The sequence below is a fragment of the Cupressus sempervirens genome, chromosome 1, assembly GCF_028749045.1.
Source record: "Cupressus sempervirens isolate cs-2001-9-10 chromosome 1, ASM2874904v1, whole genome shotgun sequence".
Classification (NCBI taxonomy): domain Eukaryota; kingdom Viridiplantae; phylum Streptophyta; class Pinopsida; order Cupressales; family Cupressaceae; genus Cupressus; species Cupressus sempervirens.
In genome coordinates, this window is record NC_143118.1 from 697,030,276 (window position 1) to 697,040,195 (window position 9,920).

Genomic DNA, 9,920 nt, shown 5'->3' on the forward strand with positions numbered 1-9,920 from the left:
ACTTTCCAATCATTGATCTATACAATGTCTAATTTACTTCAGCTGATTCATCATTTTTGGATAACTTATGTCCTATTGCCATTTGTGTGTTGACTAGTTTTGACTCTTCTAATCCAAATGTATTGAGTATCTCCTTGATGTATTTGGATTGGGTCACAAATATGCCATGCTTCAATTGATGTACTTGTAGTCCAAAAAAGAATTTGATTTCTCCAAACATTGACATCGCAAACTTATGTTTCATTTGATCAACAAAATCTTTGCATAGAACATCTTTTCCTCCAAATATTATATCATCAACAAAGATTTTAGATATCAAAATGTCTTTACCTTTTTTATCCTTGATATACAAGTTTTTGTTGTCATCTGTTCTCTCAAATCTTATTTTCACAAGATATTTGTGCAACCTCTCATACCATGCTCTAGGTGTTTGCTTCAAACCATAAAGTGCTTTGTATAGTTTGCAGACCATATCCTTGTTCTTTTCATCAACAAATCCCTCTAGTTATTCGATGTAGACTTCCTCTTCCAATATACCATTAGAAAAGTAGACTTGACATCCATTTGGTAGACTTTGAATCCTTTGTAGTTAGCATATGCAAGTAATTGTCTTACTCCTTCCATTCTTGTAACAAGGGAAAATGTTTCCCCATAATCCAGTCCTTCTTCTTGTGCATAGCCTTTACAAACTAATAGATAGTTTTGTTTCTTGTTATCTCACCATTCTAATCAAGTTTCTTTCTAAACACCCATTTGGTACCAATTACATTCTTGTTAGCTGGTCTAGGAACTAGGGTCTAGATTTTATTCTTCTGAATCTAGTCTATCTCTTCTTCCATAGCTTTATACCAGTTATCATTTTGTAGTGCACCCTTCATTGTTTTAGGCTCAACCTTGCTCAGTAGAAATGATGCATTCCTTAGTCTATTCCTTGTCATTGGTCTAGCATCCTTGTCACCAATGGATTAGCAAGGTGATGTCTTCTTACATATTTGGCTAACCTTGGTTTTGTCCTTCTCTTAATGTTTGATCCTTCAGTTTCAAAGTCATTTTGATCTTCTCCATCTAGTACTTCATCATTTCTTTCATGTATACTATTTTCAAAATTAGAATGTACATTTCCTACATTCTATAGCTCAGCTTCTAAATGCAACTTGGCATTCACTAGCTATGACTCAACTAATATTGAAATTTTTTGTTGATTCCCAACTTGATTTGTAGCATTGTCTTCAATAGTCATTTCTTCATAGAAGTATACAAAGGATCTATAATCCTATGATTTCTTAGTTCCATCAACCTAAACTTCTATATGCTCATCAAAATTTACATTTTCACTCTTCACAATTTTGTTAGTGTTAGTATTCAAACAATTATATGCCTTACTTCTAGTGGAGTATCCAAGGAATATGCCTTCATTACTCTTTGCATCAAACTTTCCATTTCTGGTATCTTTAAGAATATAGCATTTACAACCAAAGATTTTGAAATGTTTAACATTAGGTGAGTGAAAATACCATAATTCAAAAGGTGTTGTATTTGTACCTTTTTTGACTTGGATTTTATTTAGGGTGTAAACAACAGTGCTTATAGCTTCTCTCCAGTACTTTAGTGCAACATTTTTCTCCATCATCAATGTTCTAGCATAGTCAATCACTAATCTATTTCTTCTTTTAGCAATACCATTCTATGGTGAGTCCTTGATGCTGATGTTTGAATTTTGATACCTTTGTCATTGTAGAATATTTCAAACTCCTTTGAATTAAATTCACCTCCTCTATCTGACCTTAGGCATTTTAGATTCTTTTCTATTTCCTTCTCAACTCTATCTAAATACCACTTAAACATTTGAAATGCATCAAATTTTTTCTTTAAAAACATAGCATTCATCATCCTGGAATAGTCATCTACAAATAGCATTATGTATCTATCTCCTAGGTAGCTTTGCACTTCTATTGGACCACATAAGTCTATATGGACTAACTCTAGTACTTCTTTGGAAGTGTATGTTTTGCTTTTGAAACTAGACTTAGTCATGTTCCCTAGTTGACATTGTTTACACATTGTGTTTTCAAGTTTCTTCAGTTTAGGTAACCCTTTGACCTTCTTCTTTTTGCTGATGGTAATCATATTATCAAAGTTAACATGACACAACCTTTTATGCCACAACCACACATCATCAAGTCTAACAAAAAGACAATTTGCATCTTCCATATCTAGGTAAAATAGATTAATCCTAGTTTGTTCACATTTTCCTATCATATTTCCATCATTATCATAGATCTTGGCATTTTTATTTCCAAATTCAACTTTACAACCTACATTGCCCAACTATGACACACTCAACAAGTTGTAGTTCAATCCTTCAACATAGTATGCATTATCACATGAATTTGTTTTTATAAGTTTAATAGAGCCTTTTCCTTTGATTTGAAATGGAGCATCATTACCAAATCTAACACTATTTCCATCATATTGAGGAAAGGTAATGAAATTATTTTTATCTCCTATCATGCGATGTGAGCATCCACTATCTATGATCCACTTGTCATTCTTGTTCACATAAGTAACCAATGTTGTTGCTTCATCTTCATCTTTATCTGATTCATCTTTCATGGCCACATAGACTACTTCATCATCATTCTCATTAGAATCTTCTTCAACAATGTAGCATCTTTTTCCTTTTCCTTGTAGTCTTTTCTATAATCTTCTCTCTTGTTCTTGTACTTGTTTCCTTCCTTCTAGTTTTCCTTCTATGTACACCTTGCAGCAATATGACCTACTTCATTTCAATTGAAACATATGATAGGGAGCTTACCTTTGGATTTACCTTTGCCTCTATGAAATCTTCTAGCCAATAATGCTTCTAACTATTCCACATCTTCCTCATCTATGTTGGTATCACTAGATGTATGGTTTCCTTTTCTTCTCTTCTTGTTTGATGTCTCCTGCTTAGTATCTTTTATTGTCATCTTGGCCTTGAAAGAAAATTTAAGGTTCTCAAGTCTGTAGTTATTAAAGTTGGACAGTTCAAATGTAGTAAGTCTTCCCACTATTCCTTCAAAGGTTAGTGTGCTTCCTTGTATGAACCTTAGCTCTAGGATGGTTGAAACTCTAATAGCATAAATAGGGAGAAAAGCTCTTAAATATTTGCTAATGATAGTTTTTTCTTCCAATTGACCACCTATACTTCTTATTGCACTTACCACTTCTTTTATTCTAGTAGCTTATTGAGCAATATTTTCTCCTTCCTCCATCTTCATTTCATCAAACTTTCCTCGTAGGCTTTCTCTCTTTGTTCTCTAGACATTTTGATCTCCTTGATAGATATCTGTTAGGGCTTTCCACATCTTAAATGTAGTATCACAATCTTTGATGTCATCATATTCTACATAGTTGACTACAAAGGCAATCCCTAGCATTGCTTGATTATGATCCTTCCTTTTGCTCAAATCATCTACAGTAAGAGGTCAAACTAGATTTACATGTTCTATTCCAATTGAGGTTTGTGCATAGTCACTTATTGATCCAAGGTACAATTTCATTAGACTCTATCATGCAGCAAAGTTGTCTTTGTTGAGCTTGGGAACTTCTCTTTTGGACATCTTGATCTTCCTACTTCTAGTAGCTTGAAACTATATCAGCAAATGGCTCTAATACCAATTGTTAGAAATGATTTAGAATAATTGAGAGGGGGGGGGGGGGGGGGGGGGGGGTTGGGTTTGGTGGGGGTGAGGGGGGTGAATTAGTTATTCAAGGTCCAACATGTCCAATTCAAAGTTTCTCACTAAGTGTAGTGAGCCCATTCAACCATTTATTCATCCAGGCTTTAACTTTCCTAATTAGCAAGTTACTGTAAATCAATATGCAATCATAACACATAAAATATCAACACATAACACAGTGATTTATGTGGAAACCCAATTTGAGAAAAACCACTAGTAACATGCTACTCAATTCTCACTCTTCTAAAGTGATGCCCTATGAAAGGCCTACCCTGTTAAAGGCTTACAACACACTATTAAATGTGACCTTGTCAGAGGATCTATCCACCCTATTAGAAGTGGGCCTAGTTAGAGGACTTTAGGAAATTCACTTGGAATGCCACTATGTTAAATGATTTACAAATGGTTATTAAGCCAACCTAAGTTCATAAGATTTCCATATCTAATACAATTGCTAGAGTATTAGAAAATTTTTGATATGATTACAACATACAACTTAACTTGCATATTTTAGATCACTTCTCAGGTTATACCATTGCATGGCTTTCAGTCTCTGCAACCCTTGACAGCTTGCCCTCCTTTCAAGCTTAGTCTCCTTGAGTCTCCATTCTTTAATTTAAATTCATATGGATTAGGTAGGATCCATTGTATCTAACCCATATTTTATTTCCTCTAGAAACTTCTTCAATAATCTTTTTGAATTCACCCAAAAATAGTTTACATAGAATTCTGTGCCACCAACTCATCATCCTTATCCTCCAACTAGTTTACAAAACTCAAGGTAACCACTTTGTTGGCTTAGATTTGACAAATCTTCATCATTTAAAATAATGCATCTTCTCGGTCCTATTTAAATACTGGTGCCTGGCACATACTGTGTTACTCAACATCAACTATATTTTTCGTGATGCCCAGCACCTAAAGTTCACTTGGCGCCAACTAAGATTTTATGATGCTTGACACCTGATACTTTGCTCGGCACTTGAAATTTACTTGGCACCTGAAGTTCACTTGGCACACACTAGAATTTCCTATTGCTTAGATCCAATTAAGAATTTTCTTGGCTTCAACTAGCTTGCTCAACACCTACTAAATGAACTTAGTTTAAGCTTTGTAGTCAACCTTGTTACAACTTCTTCCTCCAATGTTTCTAAGTGTGACCAGCCTCTATATATTTGAATATGTTATCAATACATCATTTAACCATTGTCTTAATTGATCCTTGCACTTCATTACAACATCATAACTCAACTTTTCCCTTAGGTGCTCTTGTTATATCTTGTTGATCAAATCCTCTTCATCAATCAACTAAGTGATAGTACTTGGATCTTATAAGAAAATGTCAATCCTTCAAGTAGTAGGTTTGACATCAATGACACAAAAATGATTGAAAATATTCTTTTAACAACAATCTTCCTTCTTAGCAACAATCTCCCTCTTTAATCTTCAACAATGAGCTTTTCAATTAGATTTCCAATAGTCAAGTATTTATGTGGATGCATTTACTTTACATGTATTGTTTTTGAAACTAAAAGTTTTATTGGATAGAGATTAGAAATTCTTATTCACACCCCCCTCTCTTAGAAGTATATTTCCCATTTTTAATTCCAACATTATTTTCATCACTCCTTTGTTTTCACTTCCAATGATTTGATCCACAAGGTGATTCTTTGCAACAAATGTGTTAGGTGTTCCATGCTCAATTTTGATTTTTGATCTTACTTCTGATCTAGGTTCTTCTCTCTATTCTTCCCCTTTTAGTCCAGTCTACAAATAAGTGTAAGTATCATAAAAAACTTCATTTTGATTAGTCCTTTGATTAGTATTGTCATCATAATCATAATCAAACATTCTTTCTTGAATCCTAAACTTTTAACTAACTTTCATATTAGCACACTCAACAATAATCTTCAATCTTTTCTTAAAACATCTATATTCTTTACTCTTCAATAAATATCCAAGGAACATACCTTCATCACTTCTGGAATAAAAATTCCCAATATCATCATCCATTCTAATACATTACTTACTTCCAAATATTCTAAAGTACATTACAATAGGTGTATGTCCAAATCTAAGTTTAAGGTGTCTTACCAGTGGCTTTCCTAATTTGCACTCCATTAGTTATTTATACTATGTTGTTCATTGCTTCTCTCCATAAGATATGTGATACATTATTCTAAAATACCATTTATCTAGTTTCTTTACTTGTATATCTTTCCCTTCTTTCCAATACACCATTATATTATCGTGTCTTGGGAGCTAAAAGTTGTCTCTTTATTCTATGATCCTTTTGGAATATGTTACACTCATTTTGAATAATTTTTCCTTCACTATCCAATCTCAAATGTTTTATCTCCAAAGTAGATTCATTTTCTACTCTACTCTTAAATTTATTGAATTTCTCATAAGCTTCAAATTTGTGTTTAAGAAATGATACCCACATCATCCTTGTAAAATTGTCAATAAGAAGCATATGTTGGAAATGTATGTGGGCCTAGATAACTAAGAGGTGGCAAGGGGTTGAATCAAGAACCAATAAAACCTTAACTTATATTCACCAATTAATCCTTCATAAGTTATTTTGATCTAATTGAATGCACGAAAGACTGAAAGGAATAAAAAATTCATAACACTTGACACAATATATGGTAACCTGAAAACCTTCCAAATAGAAAGTAAAACTAGGGTGGGGATGATACCCACAAGCTTTATGACTGTAGTATAAAGTTGGCCTATTAAGCCTTACAATGATCACTTCTGGTGATCTTCCCTATTATGATCAATAAGGACTATTACATATACCTTGTGAAAGGATTTATACAATATAATGAAGTTTGCACTCAGTTAGGAGATTTAATAGAAGATTGATAAGTCCACCTTGTTAGAGGATTTGATTCATACACTTGTTAGGATGAACCAATAGTTAATCTCTAATCTGCAACTTGGTTTATAGTATGAGATTCCTTTTTTGTAAAATGATCATGTTGTTTTGATAGATGAGACTCTTCTTTCCCTTATACCTAATTGTAGCCTTTATATCTTCTAATTCACATTCATTTTGCTTCTTATTTGTTACTCTCTCACACATTGGATATGATAAGATGTATTACATTTACACCAATCCAATTAATTACCTTCTAGAGTTGGCCACAACATCAAATTCAAAGAATCTTCACTAAGTCAGCTTACTGTTGTAACTTAGGTTCTGAAGACTACTCGGGTGATATTCTAACACTTGGAAGCACTATCAACTTGGCAAGCTATGGCATTCATTTGACACTAGTGCTTGGTCCACATTGATCACTCAGGTGTAGCATGAACTTGATTAGCATTAGGTGTCTTGATGGAGACTGAATAATTTGGTAGAAATTGAAGCACTCAATTGACACTGAAGCTTGATCAACACTACCTTTATTCTTCTTTATTAATAATTCCATCTTGGTAGACATTGCTAAACATAGTTAACACTACCAAGCTCAGTCAAAACTACTTCTTGCATGGTTTTCACTAATGCTTAGTAGACTCTATGAAGCTTAGCAAACTCTACTATCTAAATAAGAGATTTAGTAGCAACTATAAAGCTGTGTAGCAATGTAGCCAATCAAAATGATTATGTGTTTAGTCACTAACTAAAAAATGATTTGACCATCAAGTCAACAATCTCCTCCTTTCACATTAGTGAAAAAAATACTTATCATACCAAAATTTGAATACTCAAAATATAAGTCAAAACTCCCCCTATTAGTATGCTTGGGTCTACAACTTGGTTTTGACTTCTATGCTAACAACTCAGTAAATACTGACTCTATTTTTGAATTTTCAAAATTGTTTTTGTAGCTTTGTTGTACATAACTACATTTCCCTTTGGATTCCCTTCCACACACAAACACATATATATGGACTGTATAGTATGATAATAACTATTTCCCCCTTGATTTTGACAAAAATGCCAAAAATGCATATTTACAAGGTAATACTAAAATGTGAAATGAAATCACTATGTACCTTAGAAATTATGGACATGGTTTTGTCCTAGTTCTCTTAAAAACTTTTGAAGTGTGTAATGCTATTTGTACTTTAGCTAATAGTTCTATCATGTGATAAGCAATTGAAATTTTTTTGTCATGGATTAATGTTTAAGCATGAACAATATGTTTCTGCATTACATCCATGTTGGGAATTATCAAACTCTAAATATATGCACATGTAGACCTTAGCCTAGCTTCTTCCCTCAACAATTCTTCCTATGAGTCTCTCAAATACCTAATTTTCACAAAATGTGTTGAACTAGTGGTAGGATCAAGTGATAACTAATGTGTACTTTCCTTCAAATCAATATCTATATGTGACAACCTATCCTTTATTTCATTAGTTAAATTTGATGTATCACTCAACTTAACAAATAAGCAAACTACATTATTTACAGAATTTTCAAAAGTAGAAAGAATGGTTGACAATTCCACTTGATTAATGGCAAGCTTTTGAGCCATTCTTTCCAAAACTTTGTTTTCAAAATTCCTCTCTACTCTTTGTAGAAGTTTGTCCTATCCACTCAATTTTTCATTAAACTTGTGAATAATGTCAACAAGTTGATCAAAATAGGTTGGTTCTCATCAACCTTTATACTAAGTGCATCAACAAATATACCTTTAATATCTTCAAGCACTTTATTTTTCTTCTTCTTTTCTTCTCTGAGCCTCTGTTGTTTGGCTCTTTTCTTCCATAGCTCACCAAGGGTATCCACTTGATTAGAAGTTAGATTGTAGAGATCCCAATCTAGTATAACAATGTCTTCATCTAGATCAATTTCATCATTAGAGGATTCTACTCTTTACCCTTTTCCTTTTGAGTAGTAGAAGGAATAATCCTCTTTCCTTTGCTCAAATCTTTAGTGCTCAGTTGAGGCTTAATCTCAACTATCATTGCACTTGCAATAGTTGAAAAAATAGTAGTAGAAAAAACCTTACTCAATATAGAAATAGAAGTAATAGTAGGGGAAATTACTATTCCTTGTTGAGACTTGGTATGGGCTATTGCTAGGAAGAGTGGGGTCTACTACTTGGTAGATGAAGTGGTCAAATCAACACTCATCATTGCACTTAGTAGAATTGCTCCAACAAACCATTGGGTGCTTGGTGGAACAATTTTTACCTCAATTGGCTTGGTAGAAGCCTTCTATGAGATAGGTGGCACTAAGGCTTTACTCAGAGAGAGTGGGAGAGAGGCCATTACCTCTACTACTATCTTTTTAGTATTTGAGTCTTGAATGCTCTATATTTTAGGAAGATCTCCACTTCCTACTTGTTCTTCCTTATATTATTCATCATTACCTTCTACATTATCTATCACCACATCATCTTTCTCCACATCCTCTTTCTCATCATCATTTTCATCATCAACTGGTACAACATCCTCAGTAGGTTTATGAAATCCATATATGTTTTTCAATGTTATTGTAAGCCTAGAAGCAATAAAATATTCATGAAAGACTGGAAGCAATAAAATATTCATAACACTTGACAGAATATTTGGTAACCCAGAAACCTTCCAAATAGAAAGTAAAATTGGGGTGGGGATGATACCCACAAGATTTATGACTATAGTATAAAGTTGGCATGTTAAGGCTTACAATGATCACTTTTGGTGATCTACCCTACTAGGAGAAACAAGGAGTATTAGGTAAACCTTGTGAAAGGATTTATACAATACAAGAAAGTATGCACTGAGTTTCAAAATTTAGCATATTACTATTAAGTCCACCTTGTTAGAGAATTTGATTGATGTACATGTTAGAATGAACCATTAGTTGATCTCTGATCTACAACTTGGTTTGTTGTATGAGATTCCTTTTTTGTAAAATAGTCACCATGATATGATAAATGATATTCTACTTTCCCTTATAGTGCTTGTAGCCTTTGTCTTCTAATTTGCATTCATTCTACTTCTTACTTGTTACTCTCTTGCACATTAGATATGATAATATGTATTGCATATGTACTAATAAAATTAATTACCTTCTGGAGTTGGCTACAACACAAAATTCAAACAAATTTCACTATGTCAACTTATTCTTATAATTCAAGTTATGAAGATCAATCAGGTGATATTACGACACTCGACAACACTATCAACTTGGCAAGCTTTATCATTCATTTGAAACTAGTGCTTGGGTTGGAAATATAATAGGAGTAATTG